We start from the raw sequence: 24,699 nt of genomic DNA, 5'->3' as shown, positions 1-24,699 counted from the left end.
TATCCAGAATGGAGGCAGAACTCAAATCCAGGCCTGTGTGCCCTAGGGCTCAAAGTCCATGCTGGTGACCATCTGCTCAGATTCCTAGCTTGGGGCTGGTTCACGTCACCCAACTTTGAAGGCTCAGAAGCTTCCCAGGCCTGCGTCCCACCCCCCTCAGGGCCTCGATCTCAACCAAAGCTCGGTCTGATAAGCAAATCCTAACTTCCTGGGCCAATTTTGCACCAAAATGGTGACAAGTTGAACCCCTGTGGCCACTGTGGAGGAAGGGTATTGTGGAATAGGCAGCTTCCAGTTCTGTTGATAAAGGAGGCTGACTCTATTTCTGTACCTCAGGGGCCTACTGTTTCCAGAGAGTTCCTGGCTCCAGACCTAGAGTGGTCATGGCATGGTCCCTGCCTCATAAATATACACTTGCTCTCAGCTTACACATAAGGTAAGTCTGGGTTCTTATCTCAGGGTGTTGGTTCACATGTTTATTCAAATATTTATGGAAAGTCAGTCTTGAGTGCCTCATAGGTGCCAGGCCCATGGCCAGGGGCTTATCACTGGGCCCACCCTATTCTTCTCTGTGGTAGTGTCTCTTCATATCTAAGCCCCCGGTAAGCTGGGTTAGCCCATCTGCCTAAACAATATTGCTGGGTTTTTTTTTCCCCCAAAACACTTCCACGGCAAATGTCTCTTCAAAACTGACGCCCAGAGATTGGGGGGAAATGAGGAGTAACTGCTAACAGATACAGAGTTTCTTTATGGAGTGATGAAAACATTCTGAAATGGATTATGGTGATGGAGATACAACTCGGTGAAATACTACAAGCTACTGAATTGTACACTTTAACTGGGTGAATTGTATGCTATTGAACTATATCTAATAAATCTGTTTTTTTTTTTTTTCCTAAATACAAGGCCCAGAGAGGGGCAGCAGGTCACTCCAGGCCACACGATGGAGCAGCTCAGGCTGGACTCCAGGTGTTCTGATTTATGACTCTGAGGCTCCTTCCTCCTATCAGCCTCCCCATAACCCTAAGCAAGGCTGACTGCTGAGGCTCAGCGAGCGTACGAGCATGGCCAGGCCTGTGCATGAGGGGTGGCGGCTGGACATAAAGCAGAAGGGTGGGCAGTGGAAAATCCTCTAGACAGGGGCTTGAATTTAGGTCTGCCATGAGCATGGCCAAGTTCCTTCCCCTCTCTGCCTCCCCATGTCCCTATATGTAAAGTGAAGTGGATGAGTTTGGTGATCCCTTGGGAAAGGCTCCCCCAGCTCTGACGCTCTGAGGTTTTAATTATAAAGCACTGCAAGATGGAAGACAATGGCATGTCAGATATGTGGTTCGTCTTGGAGTGCCGCAGAATGCCTTGGACACAATGGGGTGTTCCAATCGATGCTTCTCATTGATAGTGATGACCAGGACTTTCCCTGGAGAGTCAAATTCTCTCAGGCAATTCCACTGCTGAGTTTCTCCATGGGGGGTAGCATGGTCCTGATTTCCCCGCCGGCAGCGTTAGGTGGTACAATAACCCATAATAGAGACCCATTGATCATGTTCTTTGGAGATGTCAGGAACGAAGTTCTTGGCCTGGCGCCCGGGCAGCCCCACCTTGTGCTGAGCTTGCCTCCATGGTGGAGGGAGCGATCGCTGATGGCCACCCGTCTAGCCCCCGCTGGACAGGATGTTTCCACATCAAGCCCCACTTCCTGCAGCTAGGCCTGGGCTCCGGTTCCCCCCTTCTCCTGCCATCTGGTCGCCTGCCCTCTGCCCCCCTCCCCTTGCTGGGTGTTTACAGGCTGCCTTATCAGCCTGGGGAATCTGGGCCTCACCCAGCCGGCTGCCCCGCCCTGCCCAGCCCAGACAGCCTGCCCAGGGCCCTACCTCTGTGGTTTCGTCACTACAGGCACTCACTCACAGTCTGTGCCCCCTCGCACCCCTGGCAGGCTGGGGGTGTGGATGAAGGCTTGCGGCCTGAATATTCATAGTGCTCTACCCACCTTGCCCAAGCTGGGGGAGGGCATGCCCTCTTTCTATATTGTCATCGTCTCCATCTGCAAGCTATGGGGACAGGAATGAGGCGCTTGGGCTGCTGAGGAGGCTAACTTTGGCCTGGAGCGCCTTGATGGCTCTTCTGTTCTCAGCCACCAAGAGATGAGCGGGGTCAGCACAAGGCTGGAAGGCTCTTAGAGTACAGGCGGGGTTTTTTTTTTAACTGAGGAGTACGGTAAACACTCCAAGCTAAAGGTGGGGTGGAATGAGGGGCTTCAGGCCGAGTGTGGTGGAGGAGGGAAGGCTGGGGAATCTGTGGAGATTCCATGCTGGTGACCATGCCCAGACTTCAGAGCCTCATGGGTGTCACGCTGTCTCCATCCTACCCTGGGATCTGCTCACCCACCCAAAGGCTGGGACGAAGCCAGAGCTAACCACTGAGCAAGTCCAACAACTTTCCCCCAGAACAAAGCACTTAGATTTTTCCATCGAATGAGTTTGATTCAAGGAGGGGGATGGGGTGGGGACAGCAGGCAAATGAATAAGCTGCAGGTGATGGATTTCCCTTCCAGCACCTTGGGCTAAGATCCTGAAAGTTCAAGTTCTGACCTGTCCATAGGCAGGTCCCACAGTGACAGGGCCTGCTTGCTAAAGCTGACCAAGCCTCAGAGCAGAAATCAAAGCCACAGTCCAAACCCAGCTCATCTTCCAGGGACTTCCATTTTGTTCACGGATAAATCAATGAAAATATATTTAGGCAGTAGATTGCAACATTTACATTTAAGATAAAATGCCAGACTTCAAAGAAATTTTATGAGACTGTATCCTTCTAAGTCTCTAGGATGTAGTTCAATAGTTTGGGGCGCTTGGGTGGGAAAGTTTGGAAAAACTCTGCTCGGGCAATTTTGCCATTAATGGGCTATGTAACCACAGGCATGCTGTGTCACGCGGCTCTCGCCGCCTCGGGCCTCCTGCCCTCCTCTCCACTATAGATCTCATGCTCCCCAGAGCTCCTCACAAGCTTACTGACCCTAGTAGCAGTCAGAGCTCTGAAGGCCACCATGCCATCTCCCCAGGAATGACTTCCCCACCACTCAGAAAAATCGTAAACTATTTGGTGTTAAAATGTTAATGGGTGAGATTGGGTTAATGTGTCACCCCTCTCCTTAACACATTTTCATTTTAAAAGGCCATCTGGAGCTCCGCTTTAACCTAAGCAGCAGCTCCAGGGCAATAGTGGGGCAAACCAGTGGGCAGGTGAGCCAAGGGGTGTTTCTCCCTCCCCTCACACTATTAGCCATGGAGCAAGCTGGCCTTCACCATCTACTCCTGATTCCTGTCGTCTCTGTTAGGAAGCTGCATGGAGTGGATGTCAAAGCTTTTGAAAAGCTAACAACTAGGCCTGGTGCAGCAGAAAGCCCACTTGACTGGGCGTGAGGAAGATTAAGTTCCAGTCATGGCCCTGCCTCTGCCTAGCTCCTCCCTCATCCTTTGAGCCAGCGCCAACTCCTACTCCAGGGCACACATTTAGATCTATGGCTGTGGGTACACCAGCCATACTCAGCAGAGCTTTACAGTCCAAACTCATCTGCTTGGTTTCCAAAGGTCCTTCGCAGTCTGACCCCACCCTACCTACTGAGCCTTGTTTCCCATGATTTCTCAACTCAAGCCTGGGCTTCAAGCCCAGTGGTCTCCTCATGGTCCCCTGAGGGAACATTCCAGGCTCATTCACGGAGTTTCTCAGGCCTGCCGTGCCCTTACTGCTCTGTTTTGGTTAATCAAATAATGCCCATCCAGCAAGGTCCCAACGAAGTTCCCCAAACCCACGGAGCTGGTTACACTCTGATAACTAGAGTCTATATGGAGCCCTCTTCTTTAAACACCCGTAGCTCTTAAATTCGACCACAAGATCTCTTAATCCCACACAGTCTTGAATTGCTCTTTAATTATTTCATGTGTATGTCTTGTTTCCCCAACAGGCAGTAAAATCCAGGAGATCAAGGCCTATTTCATCTTCTCCTGACTCTAACACAGGTCTGGACATTCATGAATTAAGTCCACGTAAATTCTCAGCCCGAGTGAGATCTCGAGAAAAGAGACCCTGGGGCCTAATGGATCTGAGGGCTACAGTCTAGGGGTGAGGATAGCGATAGTGTTAGGGGGCAAAGGTCTCCAGGCTCAAACAGTACTTGTCCTCTCTTGCTCCAAGCCTCCGTTAGGGGAAACACATACAAGCTAGAGTCATTTATTCCAAGCAGCATCAAGAAGGCGGCTGATGATCAATCAGGCCATCATCAAAGCATTCTCTCTTTGTATAAAAACCACAGTCTTTCCACCCCAGGAATATCGGGTGCTGGTCTGATCACTGGACCCTTGGTAAAGACTTCATGATGCTGGATCAGTTCTAAGAGCTAAAATTATTCAAGAGAATGGGTTGTACTGAGGACAATGAGGATAACTATATGAGGACAAGCTTTTTTTTAAAAGACCTTTTTTTGTCTAGACAGGCAAGGTTGAAAAGGGATATGATTGGCATCTATAAAATGATGTATGGAGCAGATAGTCATGGACCTAGGCACCAAAAATGCGTTATAAATGAAGAGCAAATAATAAATAGTCCTGTTTTGCAAATGCATAGTAAAGTTAAGGAACTCTTTGGCTGAAGAATATCGATGAAAAGATTAAGCATCTTCTAAAATGACAGTAACATCAAGGTCATCCATGATGATAAAATAAGATCACAAAAGCACAGCCAAACACATCTGTTATGACAATTAATGTAAACAGGATAAATTCGAATATTAAAATAAAACAATATTGACAATCTGATTCTAAAATTCATATGGAATTGCAAAGGACTTAAAATAGGAAAATAGCAAAAGAACAAAATTGGAGCGCTAACACTACATGATTTCAAGAATTGTTATAAAGCCACAGTAATCAAAACAATTGGTATTGGTATTGGCATAAAGATAAACAAATAGAGTAATCAATGGAACTGAATATAGAGTCCAGAAATAAGTCCACAGATAGAAGGACAACTGCAGTAAACTAATGATAGCTTTTTCAACAAATGGTGCTGGAATAATTGGCTATCCATATGTAAAAAGATAAAAAATGAATTTGTATTCATACCTCTCACCATACAGAAAAAGTTAACTTGAAGTGGATCAAAGACCAAAATGTACAACCTAAAACTACAAAACTTCTAAAAGAGAACATAAGAGAAAATATTCGTGGCCTAGGGCTAGGCAAAGAGGTCTTAGATACAACACTAAAAGCGTGATCTATAAACGTAACAACTGAGTAGTTGGACTTCAGTGAAATTAAAAACTTCTCTTCAAGAGACACTGTAAAGAGAACGAAAAGACAGGCCACAGACTCAGAGAAAATCTTTGCAAAGCATGTGTCTGATAAAGGTCTTGTGTCCAGAATAGATAAAGAACTATGAAAACTCAACTACAAGAAAACAAACAAGTCAATTTAAAAATGCCAAAGATTTGAACAGACATCTCACCAAAGAAGATATATGGGTGACAAAAAAGTATGAGGCGCCGCCCCCATGGCCGAGTGGTTAAGTTTGCACGCTCTGCTTCTGTGGCCCAGGGTTTCACCAGTTCAAACCCTGGGCAGGGACATGGCACCGCTCATCAGGCCATGCTGAGGTGGCGCCCCACGTACCACAACTAGAAGGACCCACAACTAAAATATATACAACTATGTACTGGGGGCTTTGGGGAGAAAAAGGAAAAATAAAATCTTCAAAAAAAAGTACATGAAAAGCTGTTCAACACCATCAGTCAGAGAAATACAAATTAAAACCACAGTGAGATATTGCTGCATACCTATTAGGATGACTAAAATTAAAAAGACTGCCCATACCAAGTGTTGGTGAGGATGTGGAGCAAGTGGAACTCTCATACACTGCTGGTGGGAATATAAAATGGTGTAACCACATTAGAAAACAGTTTAACAGTTTCTTAAAAAGTTGAACTTACAAATGCTGGGTGATGTAGCCATTCTACTCCTAGGTATTTAACCAAGAGAAAAGGACGTGTATAGCCATAGAAAGATCTGTACACAGATGTTCATAGCAGCTTTGTTTGTAAGAGCCAAAAACCGGGAAAAAAAAAACCCACCAAATGTCCACCAACTGATGGATAGATAAAAAATGTATGGTATATCCATACAATGGAAGGCTACTTAGCAACAAAAAGGAATGAAATACTGATTTATATAACGATGAATCTTAAAATAAATATGCTGAAGGAAAGAAGCCATACAAAAAGAGAGTACAGGCTATATGATTCCATTTATATAAAATTCTAGAAAACGCAAACTATTACAATGAGTTGTAAATAAGCCCTAGAGCTCTAAGGCACAGTATAGTGAACACAGGCATACCTGATTTGATTGTACTTAGCTATATTGTGTTTTTTTTCTTTTTTTTTTTCCTGCTTTATCTCCCCAAACCCCCCCGTACACAGTTGTATATCTTAGTTGCATGTCCTTCTAGTTGTGGGATGTGGGACACTGTCTCAACATGGCCTGATGAGCGGTGCCATGTCCACGCCCAGGATCCGAACCCTGGGCCGCCGCATCGGAGTGCAAGAACTTAACCACTCGGCCACGGAGCCGGCCCCGCTATATTGTGTTTTATACAAGACCCTCCCTCCACCAGCAAAAAGATCATGACTCACTGATGGCTCAGATGAAGGCTAGCATTTTTTAGTAATACGGGATTTTTAAATTACAGTATACACATTATTTTGTTAGACGTAATGCTATCGCACACTTAAAAGACTATAGTATAGTGTAAACGTAACTTTCACATGCACTGGGAAACCAAAAATTTGTGTGACTTGCTTTATTGTGATATTTGTTATATTGCGGTGGTCTGTAATCAAACCCACAATATCCCCGAGTTATGCCTGTATAGACGACAATATTGTACTATAATTATCAAACTTGCTAAGAGACTAGAAACTATTTACTCCAATCACTAAAAAGAAGGATAATTATGTAACATGATAGAGGTGCTAATTATCACTACAATGGAAACCATATTATGATATACAGTCATGCGTCGCTTAACGACGGGGATACGTTCTGAAAAATGTGTCCTTAGGCAATTCTGTCATTGTGCAAACATCATAGAGTGTACTGAAGGGGAACAAAATTTTCCGCCTCAAAATGTCTCTCTTCAACATGAGGATTAGGCTGATTGTTTTTAAGAAACAAAAGACTTAGAAAGTTTTTCTCCTTACCTTCCCCTTAACTGCCTAAAAGAATTCAGATTTAAAAAACTTGTCTCAGGAAGCAGCTATCACCTTAGCTTCACATGAACTAGGTGGTAGACGGGGAGGAGCCTAGAAAAGCCTGTTTGTTGGCCTCCCTTCTGCGTTCTTCTGTTTCTGTGTGGCCAAACACTTGTTTTCCAAACATTTGCTCCTTTTCCCCTACCTAGGAATTGCCTTCCTTCCCTTTGAAGTCCCTGACACTCCCCACCCCCAACAGCTTCTTTTCTCTTTAGCTGAGGATGGTATTTAGCGTGAGGGCTTTGGCCGCTTAGGTGAGTTACTCAGTTTTCCTGGGTTTCTCCCATGTATACATGTTATTAAGGTTTTGTTTGTTTTTCTCCTGTTAATCTGTCTCATGTCAATTTAATGCTTAGACCAGCCAGGAGAACCTAGGAGTGTGGAGGAAAATTTCTTCCTTCCTATGGTACTTACACAGACCAAGATCGAATAGCCTACTACACACCTAGGCTATATGGTACTAATCTTACGGGACCACCATCGCATATGCTGTCTGTCATTGACTGAAACATCATGATGCGGCACATGACTATATAAATGTATCAAATTAACATGTTGTACACCTAAATTTACACAATGATATGTGTCAAATATATTTCAATAAAAAGAGAAAATGCATCATACTAATTGATAGTGACAGAAAGCAGAGACGTGGTTGCTCAGGATGAGAAGGGGGGGATCGCAAAAATGCACAAGGCAATTTTCAGGGGTGATGGTTTCACTTATATATACATATGTCAAATATTATCAAATTGTACACTTTAAATATGTGCAGTCTATTGTATGTCAATATTACGTCAATAAAGCTGTTAAGTGAAGAGAAAGAAAAAGGTCCCCAGATTGGATAAAGTAACAACAGCAGCAAACACTTAGTATGTAATTTTACTAAGTGATAATATTACTATGCAACAGCAGTAAAGATAAAAGAAGCAAGAGCACCCATGCTCTCTCCTAGAAAACCCATTACTTGGTGCCACCAGTTGAGACAATTCTGAACCTTGGGACTTATGGAGTATGCCGATTCTAATGGGTTTGTGTTGTTTATCTTTTGCTCACTCTTTGCCAATGTTACTGTCCCACCTAGCCTGGAATGCCCCTACAGCATAGCCAATGCGCTCTCTTTCCTCTTTTGAAAGGCCATCTACCCTCTCACCTCCAGGAAGCCTTCCCCAATTAAGCTGAGGCCGGAGAAGAATGAGCTTCCTCTAGATAAGCATCACCTGATCTACAAACCTTACGTGCCATAGGCTGGTTAGCACTTCAGCTCCTGCCCACTGCGGGGCTAAGGGAATGTGTATTACTACAGTTCTAGAATTGGGTTTAGATCCTTCAGAGCAGGGGGCTGGGCCTGTTGTGTTTATTTTTTTAGGATCAGCATGGCGCCAAGAAAGTGGTCACCTAATGACACAGGTGTTTTCTGTGTGTGGATTCTTACAGAATCAGAATAACCGAACTAGTCTCTCTTATCCTCTGGGGGCATTATGGGAAAAAGACAGATTATCTCCTAAATCTATGTCTAAGTACCTCCTTATTATCAGGTCATCAGGAATTAGGGGAGGTTAAGACTAATTGCCCAGTCTCCCATCCCCCAAGGCCTAGCAGTTCGAACCTGAGGGGTGGAGACCAAGGGGCTGAGTGAACTGGCTCAGGGGTGGTCCAAGGGTGGTCCAGTTTATCCTGGGCCTCCTGCCCCTGCGGGTGGCCACAGGCTCCTCTAGCAAACACAATCCATTTGATAGCAGATGGAACCTCCAACTTGCTTTCTGGGGGGGCCTTTGAAGTGGGAATGGCCCCCAGGCCCCTGGGAACTCTTCGGGGCAAAGGCTGTGCCCCAGTCCCAACCCAAAGACTCTGGGCATTGGTCCAGAATAGACCCATCATCTGTTCTAGCAAAAGGAGGGAGAAAGTGAGCAGTGCTTGGCCAGTCGGCTCCCAGAACTCTACACTCAGTAGAGTAATAACAACAAACTGATGACTGCTAGGGGTAGAACATGAAGCCTTCTCTCACTGGGACTAACGTATTCCTGCGGCGAATGATACTCAAGATGAAAGTGGTGAAGAGAGAAAGATGGCAATGTTAATAAAAATATTAAAGATGAGTTTCGCTCTTAACTACTGCACTGCTGGCCACTTAGAAGGACTTTATACATTACACACACACACACACACACGCACACACGTCTTCTTCCACATCCCCTCCTTATCCTGTGTGATGGCAGAGTTGACAAGAAGTTAGCAGAAAGATCTGGAAAATCTCCCTCTTGGTTTTAGGAATGAGTATGGTGTGCCCTGCCAACACTGCCAGAGAAGCAGTTGATCCCTGGAGCCTGGCAAAGTCAAGAGTGTGCGAGGGGGAAATGATAACAACAACAATAATAATAGCCACAGGAAAAATAACAGCTAACAGTTACCATAGTCACACAGCCAGCAAGCATTAGGTCTGGGATATGAATGCAGAGAGCCTGTGCTGTTCCCCACCTCCCCCCAGACAATATGCTTTTCGGGAAGGACATTGGGTTATATGGGAAGAAAGGAAGCTTCAGGAAGGGCAGGTGGACTGAGAAGCAGAAGTGCCAGCACTGGGACAAGAAAATGGTCCATCGAGAAGGTGGGAACCTAAGGCAAAGCTTGTACAACCTGGGTAAGCTGCTTAACCTCTTGATTCTTCTTGGTATGTCTAAGAAATGTTCCAGCACTTTCCCTTGCAGACCCTCAGGCATAAAACACCCTTCCACGTTGCCTGACCCTCCTCCTCACCCTGGGAGTAGGCTGGGGTCTCTTTGCCAAGAAACTCACCTTAAGACACAATTTCCCAGCCCAGAAGTCAGGGTACTCTGGTGTGTCCCTGTGGTTTTGCAATATGCTAGGGAGGGGGCAGGGCAAGAGTGCCGTGAGAGGAAAATGATGTATGGGGGGGAGGGGGTCTGGGTGTTTTTGTCCAATTAAGTCCAAAAAGGGCCAAGTCCCTCTCTACACCCAGCCATGGTGTAGCAGCATAACAAATACATGGCTAGTCCTTGCCCTGGCCTGGGTGGTCTGGGCAGAAACACAGAGGACTATCTAGATATTTAAGTTCCCAGCTGGCTGAGAAAATAAAAATCTCTGTCCTCTACCTGAACCTCTGAGCTTCCAGAGAAATCCCAGAACCCAAGGGAAAGGTGGGACCCAACCAGCCGGTGCCTGCTGTGAACACCCATGGCATGTCAGTTTTCCTGTCCTTTTGGTGCCCCCTACCTCTCTTTTCCCCTCTCCCCCGTGCAGGGCCTGTGTGTGTGTGTGTGTGTGTGTGTGTGTGTAGAGGGGGGAGATCAAAATGAAATCCCCTCAGCCTGGGTGGCAGGGAAGCCTGGCCACCCTTTGTATCTTCTCAATACACGCTGGGCTCCCGGTCTAGGCCAGCCACTTTGTGTCTCCTGGAGTGGAGATCGGGGTTTTCACCGAGCCACCCACAATCTCTGACCTGGTCTTTTATGTGACATGCATTTGCCAAACAATTATCCAGGCTTCGAAGGTCAGTCTGTGGCCAGGGAAGAGAGAGAAAGGCGTCTTTTCTCCCTTTTCTGCCTAGCCAAATCTCCCCCGCGCCGCCCCACCCCCTTCAAGGTCTAGCTCAGCTGCGCGTCCCTCACAAAGCCTCCCCCCCTCCTCCAGCTGCTGCTGACCTCAGAGCCCGGCCGCCTCTGGCCCCTGCTCCAAGGAGCACAATTAGCACCTGACCAGCCACTGGCCTGCCTGCTTGTCCTCGCCTCTGATTGTTTCAGTGTCTTAGTCATCTCTCCCCTACCACCTCCTTTGCTTGTCTACCCGACAGCGCCTAGCATAGGTTGGGCACACAGTAGGTGTTAATAAATGTCTGTTGAATTGAAACTCAGCAGCTCCTATGAGGTCAGAACCCTCATAAGCCCCCGAACCAGCAGTTCCTTGGCAACCAGCGCTGGGGCCCCAGCTACAGGGCATTAGCGGCACAGCTGCTATTAGAGTCCACACGAGGCTCAGCGGCCAGAGATCTGCAGGCAGGTTGGTGTTGATGAGAAAAGCCCCTGACCCCCAGGAAAGCACCCATGGGATTCCGGGTACCTCGGATGAGTTTCCTTCCTCTCCTGCAGAACTAGTTTTCAGTCTGAGAGCCGCAAAGGGAATAAATTGGCAGCGAAGCCAGAAACCTCTTTGCAGGTTAGAAATCCCGGAGACATAACCAAGCCCAGGTTGGGGCCAGGCCCAGCCTGAGGAGAGAAGGCTGCCCAAGGCCCTTCCCAGCTCAGCAGAGGACCTCTGGGAGGTGCAGAGGGCACAGTGGGCATGGGCCCCCCACCCCAGGGGGCTATAGGGGTGTTTGTGGGTGGCCCTAAGTAATGCCATCCTGCCCTGGAACCCAACAAATCACGCCACTGAATGCTTGCCACCCTCAGCCCACACAGGAACCAGGTCTCCCTTTCCCTCTCAATCACCCAAATCCCAGGGCAGGCCTCTGTCCTGGGCGGGCATCCAGACCAGAACCCAGCCAGGGTCCCCAGGCAAGGAGAAGCCTCCAAGCCCGGGGTTCCTGGCTCCTCACACTGGCTCTAGGATTTGAGCCTGGCTTTGAATGATGGTTATTTATATAGATGACCTAGCCACTCTCCCTGGCCCCCTCCCACATTCCCCACCCCGACCGCAGCCCGCACCAGAAGGTGTACACAATTCTGGAAGGTAAGTGGTGTCTTCTTCACCTCCATATTTTCCTTACTGCCACTTCGCTGATGCCTGGTCCTGGGACTGACTCTCAGCAAATGTTTGCCGACTTGAATCTGAGTTTTAGGCACTGCGTTAGACAAAATCATAATGCTAGTTCACGCCTACTATGTGTCACGCACTGTTCTAATAAGCAGCTTACGTGTATTGATATATTTGATCCTCAGGGCAACATTATAAGGTAACTCTCATTTGACAGACGAGGAAACTGAGGCATAGAATTGACTGGAATCATACAGCTAGTAAATAACAAAGCTGGGGTTTAGACCCAGACAATCTGGCTCGAGCGACTGGAGGTAAAATGAGAACGTTGGGTGTCGGGGGTGAGGGCAGGGTGGCGAGGGCCAAGGCCAAGCTTAGGAGCAGGGATTTCCCTGGAAAAGCAATCCCCTCAGCCTGCGTCTGGCTGTGCCTCTCGGGGACAAAAGCCCTAATTTTGCAGGCTGGGGCATTTTGGACATCCTATCAAACAGGCCCATGAATGACAGAGCACAGCACCCTCATTTTTAGATCCCAATGTAGGACAGAGGAGACAGAAGCCACTGTGCCACCACTTAGCACTAGGCAGGGGCAGGGTGGATGTCAGGCCTCCAGCTTGTCCAGGGGTGGGCGCCAGTTCCTGAGCAACCACGGAGCAAACAGCGCAGCAGTGGGAGGAATGCCAGACATAGTTGCAAACAAGCCACTCCTTCGGCTCACAGCTAGAGGCTGGGTGAGGGTGGCAACGTGGAGCCTGCTCAACGGTCCCCCCTCAAGACATCTCAGGCTTTGAACCCAGTCCCAGAGACAACCACATGCAAGGCAGCCTTTTCCCTACACCCTCCAGGATAGGAGGTCCACCAGGATAGCTGTCTTTCTCTTAACTCTAGACAGCTCCCCACTAGGCTGTTTCTGCTCTGGGGCCACTGAATTAATGGTTGAGAAAGTGCCTTATAACCGGTAAAACCCTGTGTAACTGACTTCCAGGAGGGACTTGCATTCTTGCCAGGCATACGTGTTCCCTGGGCATTTTCAGTGCCAAAGTGTCCTGTCTCCCCAAAAGGGAGAGCTAGATCTGTTCCCTTCACCCCCTTCCAACCTGGGCATTCAGGCCAGGGGTCAGCTCACAAGGGGTGAGTCCCCAATGGGCGTGCCCACCAGCTGTTTGAGGCCAGCAGTGGTGGCTCAGGCCCTGGGGTGGTGACCTCACTTCCGCTCCTACCTCCCCACCTCCCCAGCACTCCTCCCACTTGAGGCCCCACCAGGCCAAAATCGAGAAGTCCAAGGTTAACTGTTCCTCCCCACTTTAAGAGCTAATTAAAATGATTAGCCACAATGAACTGTAAAACATTAACCAGAAGAAGCTGCAGGACCAGACAGGCCTCTATCTCGGGCAGAGGGATGAGGGGCAGGAATCAAACGGCCATCAAATCCCATGACTGGGGTGTGGTGGTGGCGGGGGCAGCCAGGGAGAACTTGGCTGAGCCGAGGTGCCAAGGGGTCAGGAGGTGACTCTGGTCAGGAAGGCCATGTCCTGGCATACAGTTGTGAGGAAAGGGCGGCAGAGCTAGGGTGCGGTGGAGCGACCAGGAATTCACAAAGCCGCTACCGCCTCAGCAGTCTCCAAAAGCAAGGCGCTGTCGGCAAAGGACCTCGCGCTGGGCGGCTGCTGAATCTCCTTGCCGGCAGCAGAGGAGGGAACAGAGAGGCGGGAGAAATGGGGAGAGCGGGAACGCGGGAGCGGGAAGGCTGGCGGCTGGCTCACACGGAAACACCGGCCCCTGCCAAGAGGTCTCTATTTTGGCGATCCATTTATTCAAGTCATAAGTGTGTGTGTGTGTGTGTGTGTGTGTGTGAGAGAGAGAGAGAGAGAGTGTGTGTGTGTGTGTGTGTGTGCGTGCGTGCGTGTTACCCTAAGGCGCCTGGCCATAGAAGCAAGCCCTAGGGGTCGCCCGATCAATCTAGCAGCCCCACCACAGTTCCCGCCCGACCTCTTGCCCTCGGGCACCGAGCTTTTGGGGGCCTGCTGTCACGACTGGCCTTGTCACAGTTGTCCCGGGTCGCGGGAAGACTGGCCCCCGCCCCAACTCGGGAAATCGATTCCGCTTCTACCCCGGGATCAGGAGCTCGGGTGCCCCAACACACACGCGGTGGGGCGAGGCAAGGGCGGGACTCGACACGCAGCGGCTCTCCCATCCTTCCCTGGGCCCCCAACCCCTACACGCTGGAGCCCCGGCGCCCCCGAGCCCGCCCTCAGGCAAACTTTTCGAGGTCTCCGAAGGCTCGAAGAACCGGCGCCATCGACGTACCTGAGGCTGAGTGGGCTCGGTCGCCGGGCCGGGGTCGGTCGCCGTGGTCCCCTCCCCGCTCCGGGGGCCGAGACGCGGGTCCCCAGCCTGGCCAGCCCACCTTCTCCCCTCGGAAGCCGGGCCGGTTAAGTGGCGCCGGGACCTCGGCGCCGGCGAAAGGAGAAGTGGAAGTTGAGCGCGGCGCCCGGTCGGTCCCCGCGGCCGCCGGGGCCACCGTCCCCCTCCCTGTTTCCCTCCCTCCTTTCCTCCCTGTCCGCCTGCCCCCGCGGCCCCGCGCCCGTGACTCACCTCGGCGCCGGGGCAGGCTGGTCCGGGCGGGCGAGGCGCAGGGCTCTCCCACACGTCGCGCCGCCAATGGCAAGTTGGAGGGCGAGATGCAAATACCAGGTGAGACGGCGGCGGCGCCCCTGATAAAACGACTCCGGGGGGCGGGGTGGAGCGCGGGGGAGCTGGGTGGGAGCCCAGGAGGGCCAGGCCGAGGGAGGGGGCGGCGGGGGCGCCAGGGGAGGGGGCGGGAGCCAGCGGAGACCTGCACTGAGACAACCGAGCGAAAGGGGAAATTGCACTAGAGACACACACGTCCCCGCAGGCGGCGGCTGGGGCGGGCGCGAAGGAGGCAGGGCGGGAGGGAGGGAAGAGCCGGAGGGAGGGACCGACGGGAGGGACCGCAGGCGGGCGGGGTGGGGGAGGGAGCGAGGGAGGGACGCGGCGTCTTGGTGGAAACAGCGCCCCTCCACCCCCGGCCCGCCGCGGTCGCCAGCACGGCAGGGGGAGCCGTGCCAGGGGCCCGGGCGGCCTCTCCTTCCCCTCCCGGCTCACTCGCCCCGGGGGGACGGCGAGAGCAGGGCCCCCGCAGAGCCCATGTCTCGAGACCCTGCCGTGGCCAGCGCGCCCCACTCTGCTCACACGCGGCGGGTCCTGGGGCTCTCAGCTCCCTGTCGGGGCCCTTCCCGGCGAAGCCCCCGCACAATGCCTCAGAGAGAAATCCTTTCCCGGGGGACTCTGGAGGGTGATGTCCAGCCCCCTCGGCCTGTGCAGTCCACTCGCATGACGCCTTTGGCCCCAGCCCTGCACTCCAGATTATTGAGCGCCTGCTGTGCGCAGACCTGGCAGGAGGGCGGGCTGAGCGAGTGGGTGAGGCCAGGAGATGCCCAGAGGATACAATTTGGGAACTACATGCCAAACACTGAGGAATCCTGGGCCAAATGCGTCGTGCGCTTGGGGTGACTGGAGAGTTTGGGGGACTTCTTAAGGAAGTACAGCCTAAGGCTCCTGGTGGGGGAGGCCAGGAGCATGTGGATCAGGGGAAGTCTTGGGGGGAGAGGGGCTGGTGCAGCAGGTGCAAAGGCGGCCAGAGTTGTGGTGCTGGGAGAAAGCTATGCCCCTCTTCTGTCCAAAGCCAGGCTGCTCTGCTTGAGGCACCCACTTGAACCCAAGTCTCCCATTCTATCTCCCCCTTACCCTCTCCTCTGGCCTGCCTCAGCATCCATACCAGCCCTCCCCCCCCCACCCCCAGCTAGGAGGCTCTAGGAGGAGTTGGCTAGGAATTGTCACTCCTTATAGCTCCAGCACGGTCAGGAGATGGGGCCCAGCCAGGCCTCGGGCCTCAGGCCTTGCATCTCCTTGGCAGAAAGCAGTAAAGCTGATGGGGCCCCAGGGGAGGAGGGCCCTATGAGAGGCAAGGTTGGCCAAAGGGCCTGCGGTTCAGGGACCTGCTCCGCCAGCAGCATCTGCCTGCTTCCTCAGCCTTGAGAAAGGATCATCCTTGGCACAGAACTGGAGGACAGGAGTGATGGTGGATGATGCTGGTGAAGGCAGCTGCAGATTACAGATTTCCAGGAGAAGACGTAGGGGCTAGACAGGGGCACTGGTCCTTGAGACCGCTTGGCTACCTATAGCCAAGTCACTGAAATAAGCACCAAGAAGAAATTTCCCACTTTTTCTTTTATAAGTGGGCACGCTTTCCCCAGGGGATTCTGGATTCTGGAGACACACAGTTCTCTGCTGGTCTCTTGCCCGTAAGACTTTCCTCTCAAAATTGTGGTAGGTCCCAGCCATCCCTAAGCCCCCTTTACCTTTACCTTGAAACTCCTAATGGACACACACACACATGCACACGCACTTTCCCATTTTGCTAAGAGTTCAGTGGTCTCTAACATCAGACAGACCTGGGTTCCTATTCCAGCTGCACCATTTACCAGTTGTGTCTTTGGGCATGTCACTCAAGCTCTCTGAGCCTCACTTTCCTTGTGTTTTACCTTGGGGATAATAAGAACCTACCTCACAAGGCTGTGCTGAGGACTGAATGAAATAACCTATGTCTATGGCAGTGCCTGGTGCTTAGTAAGCCCTCAATAAATGTTAGCTACCCTCAGCATCATCTTCGTCCTCATTTCACTTTTCTCAACCCAGCTCTCGGGACAGAGTCTGATAGGCCAGGCCAGATGCTGCTCAGGACTAATGGTGGATCCCTCTTAGGAGTGTTTGTGGTTTAAACCAGGGTTGAACCCTCAAGGCAGGGAAGAGCCAGAGGAGAGGTCTTCCTCTTGGGAAGGACAGGGAGAGAGGTCAGCGCTATGCTGACCAGCTCACAGTGACTGACCCTAATGCCTGCCAGTGACCTGGAGCCCATGGCTTGTGGGAATCCCATAAGTTCCCACCTTCCCCAGCCACTGGGAACCGACCACAGCCCCATGATCTGGGAGTTGCAGCCAAAGCAAACCGCCCCCCCCCCCTTGGTGAAAATCTTGTGCCGACCTTACCTTGGGGAGCCATGGGCCACCTGAATGACCTTCCTGACTCTGTGGCTCCAGGTCAGCCTGGCTGCCTTTCCTGATGACCTTGCTGCTCCCCAGCCTGCCGGCCCTTCCCTACCTGGCTCCCTGCTCTTCTACCTACCCACTGGGTGAGCCTCAGCCAGGTGGGGCTGGCCGCCTGAGATCACCAGTCCTGACGACAGCCACGCTGTCTCTGCCAATGGCTCATTCCCTGACTTGGCAGGAATTCCCCTTCTCGAGTTGCCTGTGGATGCTAGGGCTGCACCATCCAGTGTGCACTCTCAGCCTCTCTCCTTCCGGCCCTGTTTGTCCCCCACTCTCCAACCCCAACTCGGTCCTCTCAGGCCTCAGAGCCTGGGTCCTTCCAGGAGCAAAGGGGCCTCCTGGCTGCCCACAGTCAGTGTAGGGCCACCTCCCCACTTCTGCCCTCAACTTATCTTTCCACCTTGGCAAGCTTCTCAGCCCCTCTTTGCCCCCTCTTTCAAGCAGGGCCTGATAGCCTGCATTCTTCTGCACATCACCCCAGGTTCTGCGGAGACAAGGTGGCTGGTTGCTTCTCCCCTCCCTTAACCCCTTGGCCTCAACAAATTCTATTCAAGCCTGTGGCCAGAACAAAATACCACGGTGCCACAGTTTCTGTGGCCATGGCCCCTACTTCCCAGGAGACATATGCTAGAAAAGTCACCTATCAATCAGACTCTTGGAATGAGAAGCATATTCAAAAGCCAGGAGAGAAGTTATAGTTTAAAAGGGATCCTGCCACCTGTAAAGCTGAGAAGCCCCCCGTAATCCTTTCTACACAGCCAGCAATCATTCCTCTGTTGATATGTTCAATAACTCCAGGTTTGCCTCTATTGGGTTTCCATGACAAGATAGATCCAAATGACAGACAGAAATCTCTAAGTCCCAGGTTGCAAGGAGTGTTTGTTCTAAAAAGATTGTTGAGGAGCTGCAAAACGGAAGAATTCTTTGGGATAGGTTATGCCCAAATGCTCCTTCCCGGGATGACGGTCTGTTGCCCTGGCCCGTTTTGGGGGGTAGTGGGGGTGGGGTTGTGCCCAGGCCAAAGCACAGGCAGGCAGTTGGGAGGATGCAGTTGGGAGCAACTTCCCAGATCATGACTTTCATCAGGCCAGCCACCTTCCTCGACTGGGCTCTTGGAAAGCCACTTGGTCCCCCCACCTGACCCTGCTCTCTTTAAAATGGAGAGTTATACATTTCCCCTCCAGGCCTCTGCTGCCACAGGCCCCAGCATCGCGAGAGCCCTTACAAAACTTCGGAGGACCGCTAGGTTTCACTTCTTGGAGGGCCAGACAGCAGCTCAGGGGCCTGCCTGGAGAGAGACAACAGCCTGACATAGGAGGTGCTGCAGGCCTTGAGGGAACACTTGCCGCGTCCGCCCTGGGTGCGGCAGCTGCTAGGAGGCCCTGTCCCCATTGCGCGCACAGCCGGGGCAGCGGGCCCAGTGTTGAGGAAACAGATCCAGTGCCCTTCAGGCCGGCCTTCTGGGTTGGTGGGAGATTTGAGGGGTGGAGGGAGGCGGGGAGGCCGAGTCCTGTGGTTCATTTGCAAAAAATAAGGAAGAAGTGGCTTCAGGCAGAGTATAGCAAATGAGGGCAAGCCCCCTGGAGTCTCTAATCCCACTTGTCCCTATCCTTATCTTGGAGCCAGGGCTCAGCCTGGAAAAGTCCCCGGGCCCAGGGCCCAGGGCCGAGGGCAGACGCCTGCTCTGGGGCGCCGATCAGAGGCAGCACAGCATCCAGAGTTTTCAAGCGATTATCCAGTGGAACCTGCGTTAACCCCTCAACCCCCAACATCTGCGGGCAACACCCATCTCGTGTGGCGGGCAGCCTCACTGTGCCCCACAGCCCCTCAGAGACTCGAAATGATGCTCCAAAGATGCCTCCCCTCATGGCCTGCAGGAAATAAGAGTGGGCCTAAGGAGGCCTTGGCCCAAGGGGCTGCTGCTAGCAGGTGGGGATTGGGATGGTGGGGCAGAGGAACACCAACACATGGAGGCCTTGTGGGAGGAAATTGCCGAGCAATTTCTGTGAGCCCTTGAGTATGCTGGAGGACAAGGACACAGCAGCTGTTAAGCTGGACATTCCTTCCTGAGATGGAGAGGAGGCTCAGGGAAGTGGAGGGGGCTCCAGTCACATTGCATGGGGTGCTGCATATTATATACGACGAATGGCGCCCCTTGGAGTTGTGCAGGGAGGTGGCGGTAAGGACAGACCCAGGAGAGTTGGGGAGGAACACTTGAATGGAAGCAAAGATCAGGAAGGGCTCAGACTGGGACACCACAGTGGGGACACTGGGCGTCACTCCAGATCCTTGAGACGGGATGAGGTGGGGTAGTGGAGAGAAGCTGTGAGGGGGACTCGTCAGCCCCCAATTTCACCCGCTTCACATCCTGCCAAGGGGCGGTTCCGGGCTGAGGTTTGTACCAGGAGGTAGATGATTCTGCTCTTTCATGGTTGCCCCATCCCACAGAGGGGAGAGGACAAGCTTGAGACAGGCGCTGGACAGAGGCCCAATAAGAAGGCAGCCACTCCTCAGTTTCCCCACCCTGCCCCCATGACAGGGGTCGAGGGTTGTTGTTGTTGTTTAATCCAGAAAAACACAACATTTAATGTCTATAAAGGTGCAGTATGAGTCATTTCACGGAATGTCTAGGCCCCTTCGCTGGCAGCAAACAAACTTTCCAGCGCTCTTTTGAGGAAGCTATCCAACTCGGCTCTGCTGCTGGTTTGTGTGTGAGTATGGGAGTGATTGTGTGGGTCTGTGTGTGGGATGGGTCTCTGTAGGGCCTTGCCTGCCTCTGTGTGTCGATGTGGGTCTCAGATGTGAGTGAGGCCGGAGCCTGTGTGTGTGCGCGCGCGTGAGCATGCGTGTGGGCTCAACTCTGGATGTGTCGAGTCCCCTCGTGCGTGCATCTGTGTTTGTGGAGGGCGTATGCATGTGTGTGTCTGCAAGGCAGTATGGTATGTGAGCCTGTGCGTCTGAGGGTGTCTACGTGTACATTTTTTCCTCATCACTGCCAAAATTATCTTCCCATCTCTCCGCTCATGAAGTGAAGGGCTGGCTGAGGGAAGCTAGCAGTCCAAAAGGGGGGCAGCTGGGGAGGGGAGAGTGGCTGGAGGGAAACCAAAGCAATTCCACTCATCGGAGGAAAGTGTCAGCCAAGGATGAAACTGAAACCGAGGCAGCAGCTCGAAGGCACCAGCACCCTGGGATCGTCCCTGGGCTTCGGTTCCTCCCACTCCCCCGCCCCCTCCAGCCGGCTGTGGAGATTAGTCAGCCTGAAATTCCCATCCCTGCAGCCTCCACTCCACTCCGGGTTGAGGCAGTGAGGCTGGGCTAGAAATTGGCCCGTGATTAGCACCTGACCCCATTAGCACCTATTATCACATTAACACAAATTAGTATATCAGATCCTCTCCCAGTCACCTGGTGGGGCACAGCGCCAGGCTGGAGGGAGAGGCCACAGCTTAGGCCCTGCTCCGGGAGGAGAAGCCAGCGGGAGGGCATCAAGGCAAGGGGCAGGCTGAGGACTCTGGCAGGTCAGGTTGGGCTCAAGAAAGAGAGGACAGGGGAGATCAAGCTTTCACAATATGATCCTTTTCCTAGGTCATGCTCTGGGAGGAGACACCTTGAGGAAGGGGTTAGTAAAAAGGAGGGGGTTTCCAGGAATAGCTGGGCACCGCCCTGTAGGAAGGAGGCCCGGGCTCTGAGGTCTGGGCGGGAGACAGACGGTATTTCTCCTGGCACACAGTGAAACCTGGGAACGTTTAGGATCCTTTGGGGTTTTTTTTCCCCTTTCCTCTTCTTTATGGAAAATCCTTAGATAACTTTCTCAGATGGCTTTGGACATTCTGAAAGCAGGGGAGCTGGACTGACTGACAGGGGAGAAGAGGCACCCAGAACATTAGTACAGGGCATTACTTTTATATCTTGGCACAGAAAAGGGAGACACACTCTACCCATCTATTTATATGTAAAGTTGTATCATGGGAATAGCCACTGGAGCCTCTGGAAAGGGTGAGGCTGGAGCCCCCAACAACTTTTTTTTTCAGCTTAAAGGTGTCTGGCCACAGGTTATTTTTGTGCCCTGATACTCTCAATATGTTAACCAAACAGCCACCACATAACCATGAACCAACACGGGGAAGGTCAGCAGCATCATGGCTTCTATAGCTCAGGGCCTGCACGAAGGTAGGACACAAAGCTCTATCTACCAAGGCCAAGGTTGCAAGTTTGAGCCCCAGATGGGCCTCTTGGCTTTTTTTCTTACACAGCTGCTGAAGACTGGATGGACAAGCAAGAATCCCTAAGCATCGCTCGTCATCCAGCCCAAGGCTGAGCTGACCCCTTATCCCTCATCTAGGCCGAGCCTTGATCCCAGACTGCGCCCCAGCCTTGGCCAGTCTATCCCTATGCAAGAGATGCATTCTTCGTCTTAAGGGAGCCTGGCTAGAGAGTGGCCTTTCAGGGAAACCCACCCCCAATGCCCCAGACGTGACTCAAAGTTTCCATTCTACTGCCCGCGGGTCAAGAGCGCCACCCCCGGAGAGGAGACGAAAGATGGCCCCTAAACCGCAATCCCTTTGCTGAAAGTGAGCCGCCCCGAGCCCTGCGGGGCCCAGGAGGTGGCCCGAGGGACTGTGAAGAAGCGCGCCCGAGCCAGCCCTACGCCCGGGCACTAGCACAGCAGGCCGGCTCTCTGGATCTCCCGCCGCTCGGGTGCGAGCGCTGGCCCGAGGGGTAGGGGGGTTCCGGCGGCCCCTCCAACCTGTCCCTCGCCACCCCCGTTCCCGGCTTGCGCGCCTTCCCAACCCGGGCTCCCCGCTGCTGCCGAGCTCCACCCCGGCCGCGGGCGTGCGCCCAGGGCGCCTCCGCAGCGCCACCTGCAGGCGGAGGGCGCTGCACGGCCACTCGCGCTGAGGCGGGAACTGGCAGCTGGCAGGGGCGTGGGGATGGGGGGAGGAGGCGCGGGCGGAGGCGGAGGCGAGGTCGCCTCCTGTGGCCCGAGTTGCGTCGCGGGCGCGCGGCCTCCTCTCGCCACCGCAGTCCCGAGCGGCCTGGGCAGCCCCGAGCCCTGCCCCGCACCCGGCCCGGCGGAGGCGGCGGCGCTCCGACCTTCCACTCCTGCTGCTGCGCTCCGAGCGGCCTCTTGCCCCGGGCGCCTCTTCTCGGGAAGCAGTGAAGTCACAAGGAGCCCGATCCGCTGACTCATGAGAATCCTCCCCCCACCCCGCCCCGGCACACCCCTTGAAACTTCCCCTCAATCCCTTCTTTCCTGCTCCCGCCCCCCCTTCCTCCTGTCCCGTCAGGAGAGCGAGGGCGCCTCTGGACTCGCCAGGACGGACTCAGCGGGCCAGCTGCGAGGGAGGTGGCAGGCGAGAGTCCCCACGGAGACCTCCGCGCCTGTCCCAGCCCGGGCACTCTGCGCTGTCGTGGGGCGCACAGGGAATTCCCGGGATGGAACTGCGTCTTTGCAACTTTGGGCAAAACTCCCACCGAGGCATCCTGTCCCAAGTATCCACCTCACACAGGGAGCGCCTGCTGAGGGGAGGGCATTTGGGGACCTCCTTCTCTCCTCAGGGCTTCTGGACTGGCTGGGGAGGTCACTTGGAAGCTGAGGTCCCTTTGGAACCTACTGTTGCAATGAACAGGCCAGCACGAGGACAAATGTGGGGTGCTCCGAGCCATGACCTGCCCTGACCCCTGCATTTAGTCAAGCTGATCACCTGAGAGGGGGCCCTTCCTCCTAGAACGTGGTCCTGGCCTAGGCCAGGTTGAAGAAGAGGTGACTTTAAGGCCAAGGATTCTAACTGTTTTCACCACCACCCCTACCTCCCCCCACAACACACTGTGCCCCTAGTTTGAGGACTGCCACTGGAGCAGGAGACCAGAATCCCACACTGGTTGCTTGGGATATTAGTCTCTACAAGGTGGCTGAGGGAAGGCTTCAAGCTAGAGGGCCCCTGCTGGCCTCCAAAATGCCTAAAACTCCTCTTCCCCTCTGGAGGGGCAGCGGTCCTTAACCATCTTTTTCTGCCCAGCAAATCGTGACACTGGACTTTCTTTCTTTCCCTGTACTCAGTTTCCTTTTGTCACTACTGTAGGAGCCGCGTGGTGAAGCTTGCAAGCTTCCTGGCTCACTTGCCAATGTACTTTGGGCCAGGGCTCTGCCAAGGCCATGGCCAATGTGGAAATGGCCATGGACCAAGAGCAAGCGGGGTGTACAGGTTGGTCTCAGGGCTTGGGGCTTACATGGCATATGTGGGGGGGCGGTTTCTGAGCTCTTATCTTGCCATCAAGTTGAGAGCTGCCCTGGGTTATGTTGGCTATCCACCCACCAGCTCTGCAGGGCATGTTTGTTGGGGATTGGGAGCCATTAAATGGTTATGTAGGAATGTATGTCCTAGGATCATGACTGAGATTAGTCCCAACAGAAAGCCTTCCTGGGGAAATTCTGAGCTTGAAGCCAAGCTTTTTTTAGGGCCTGAAGGATGCCACCTTTCATGGAACCCAGTTCTGCGGCTATCAAACTCTCCATGGAGAGCAGTTAAGGCAAGGAGCAATTTCTAGGGGTCCTAGGCCCAGATATATCTTGCTAGGTCAAAGAATCATAAACCACAAACTAAACAAAAACAAATAAAAAAACAAAACCTGTACATCTAGTTGAGCCAAAAGGACAGCAGGACAATGTGGGAAGATGTTTGCCAAGGGCTTTGGGTCCCATTGGCATCTGCTCTGGACCTTAGAGATGAAAAGCAACTGAGTCCATGGACAGATGAAGAAAGTCCTGTGCAAGCACTGGCAGACTTCTCCATACACAGGAGGTTAGAGGTGAGGGGAGGGATAATCTAGTCTGTTCCCCTCACTTTACAGATGAGGCTGCTGAGACTAGGAAAGTAGCGGTCCTGGGTCATCCAGGAGTGAATGGCAGAGCCGAGACTCAAATCCAGAAGAGTGCTCTTTCCACGGAGCTCCACTGCTTCGAGAGAAAAAAACACGGGCAGGGAGCACTTATTGGAACCTGAGGAAGAAACACAGGGAGAAGGGAAGCAAGGAGGGGAGACCACAGAGATTCCGAGAGGAAGGAGGGAAAATGAAGGGGGTGAAGAAAAGAGAAGAGAAAGAGGTGTAATCTCTTTGGGCAAGAAGAATGTCAGCTCCATCCTCTGTGTTAAGCATGGTAAACATATCCATGTTCTGTTCCTAGAGATGATAGAGAACATAAAACCATAGAATAGAGGAAGAGCCATGATCAAAGGATCAGTGAAAGGAAAGTCTAGACTAGATAGAAACAGAATAATAAAGCAATCTGAGGAGTAATGAAGTTCCAATCTGAACTCACACATCATACTCTCAGCATTTATGTTGCACTGCTAGTTCCTGGTGACCTGTCTGTGTCTGCCACTAGGTTATAAAGCCATTGAAGGCAGGGACTATGTATTACTCATCTTCTTATCTCCAGGGCCTATCTACCATGGCATGCAGTAGTTGCGAAGTAAATGTTTGCTAGCTGACCAATAAATGCATTTGTGAATGTATGTATGTATTCATAAATTCAACACCCATGTTAGGGGCTCCTCCA

The 24,699-nt window shown here is 52.5% G+C and overlaps 1 protein-coding gene across 3 annotated transcripts in view; it reads right to left on the bottom strand.

The window, feature by feature from the left end:
- The window catches only part of ELF4 (E74 like ETS transcription factor 4), a 42,003-nt gene extending 27,218 nt beyond the window's left edge, over window positions 1–14,785 (bottom strand). For 2 of the 3 annotated variants that reach the window (XM_046673950.1, XM_046673952.1), the window contains exon 1: window positions 14,317–14,517. The gene's annotated coding sequence lies outside the window, so the exon portion shown is untranslated. Of the gene's footprint in view, window positions 1–14,316; window positions 14,518–14,604 lie in introns of those variants that run through there. The other variant, XM_046673951.1, reaches the window with a different exon arrangement.
- Window positions 14,786–24,699: the final 9,914 nt, after the last annotated feature.

This window comes from Equus quagga, chromosome 10 (assembly GCF_021613505.1).
Source record: "Equus quagga isolate Etosha38 chromosome 10, UCLA_HA_Equagga_1.0, whole genome shotgun sequence".
Lineage (NCBI taxonomy): Eukaryota > Metazoa > Chordata > Mammalia > Perissodactyla > Equidae > Equus > Equus quagga.
Note: the sequence above shows the minus strand (reverse complement) of the source record. Positions and strands in the feature narration are given on the sequence as shown.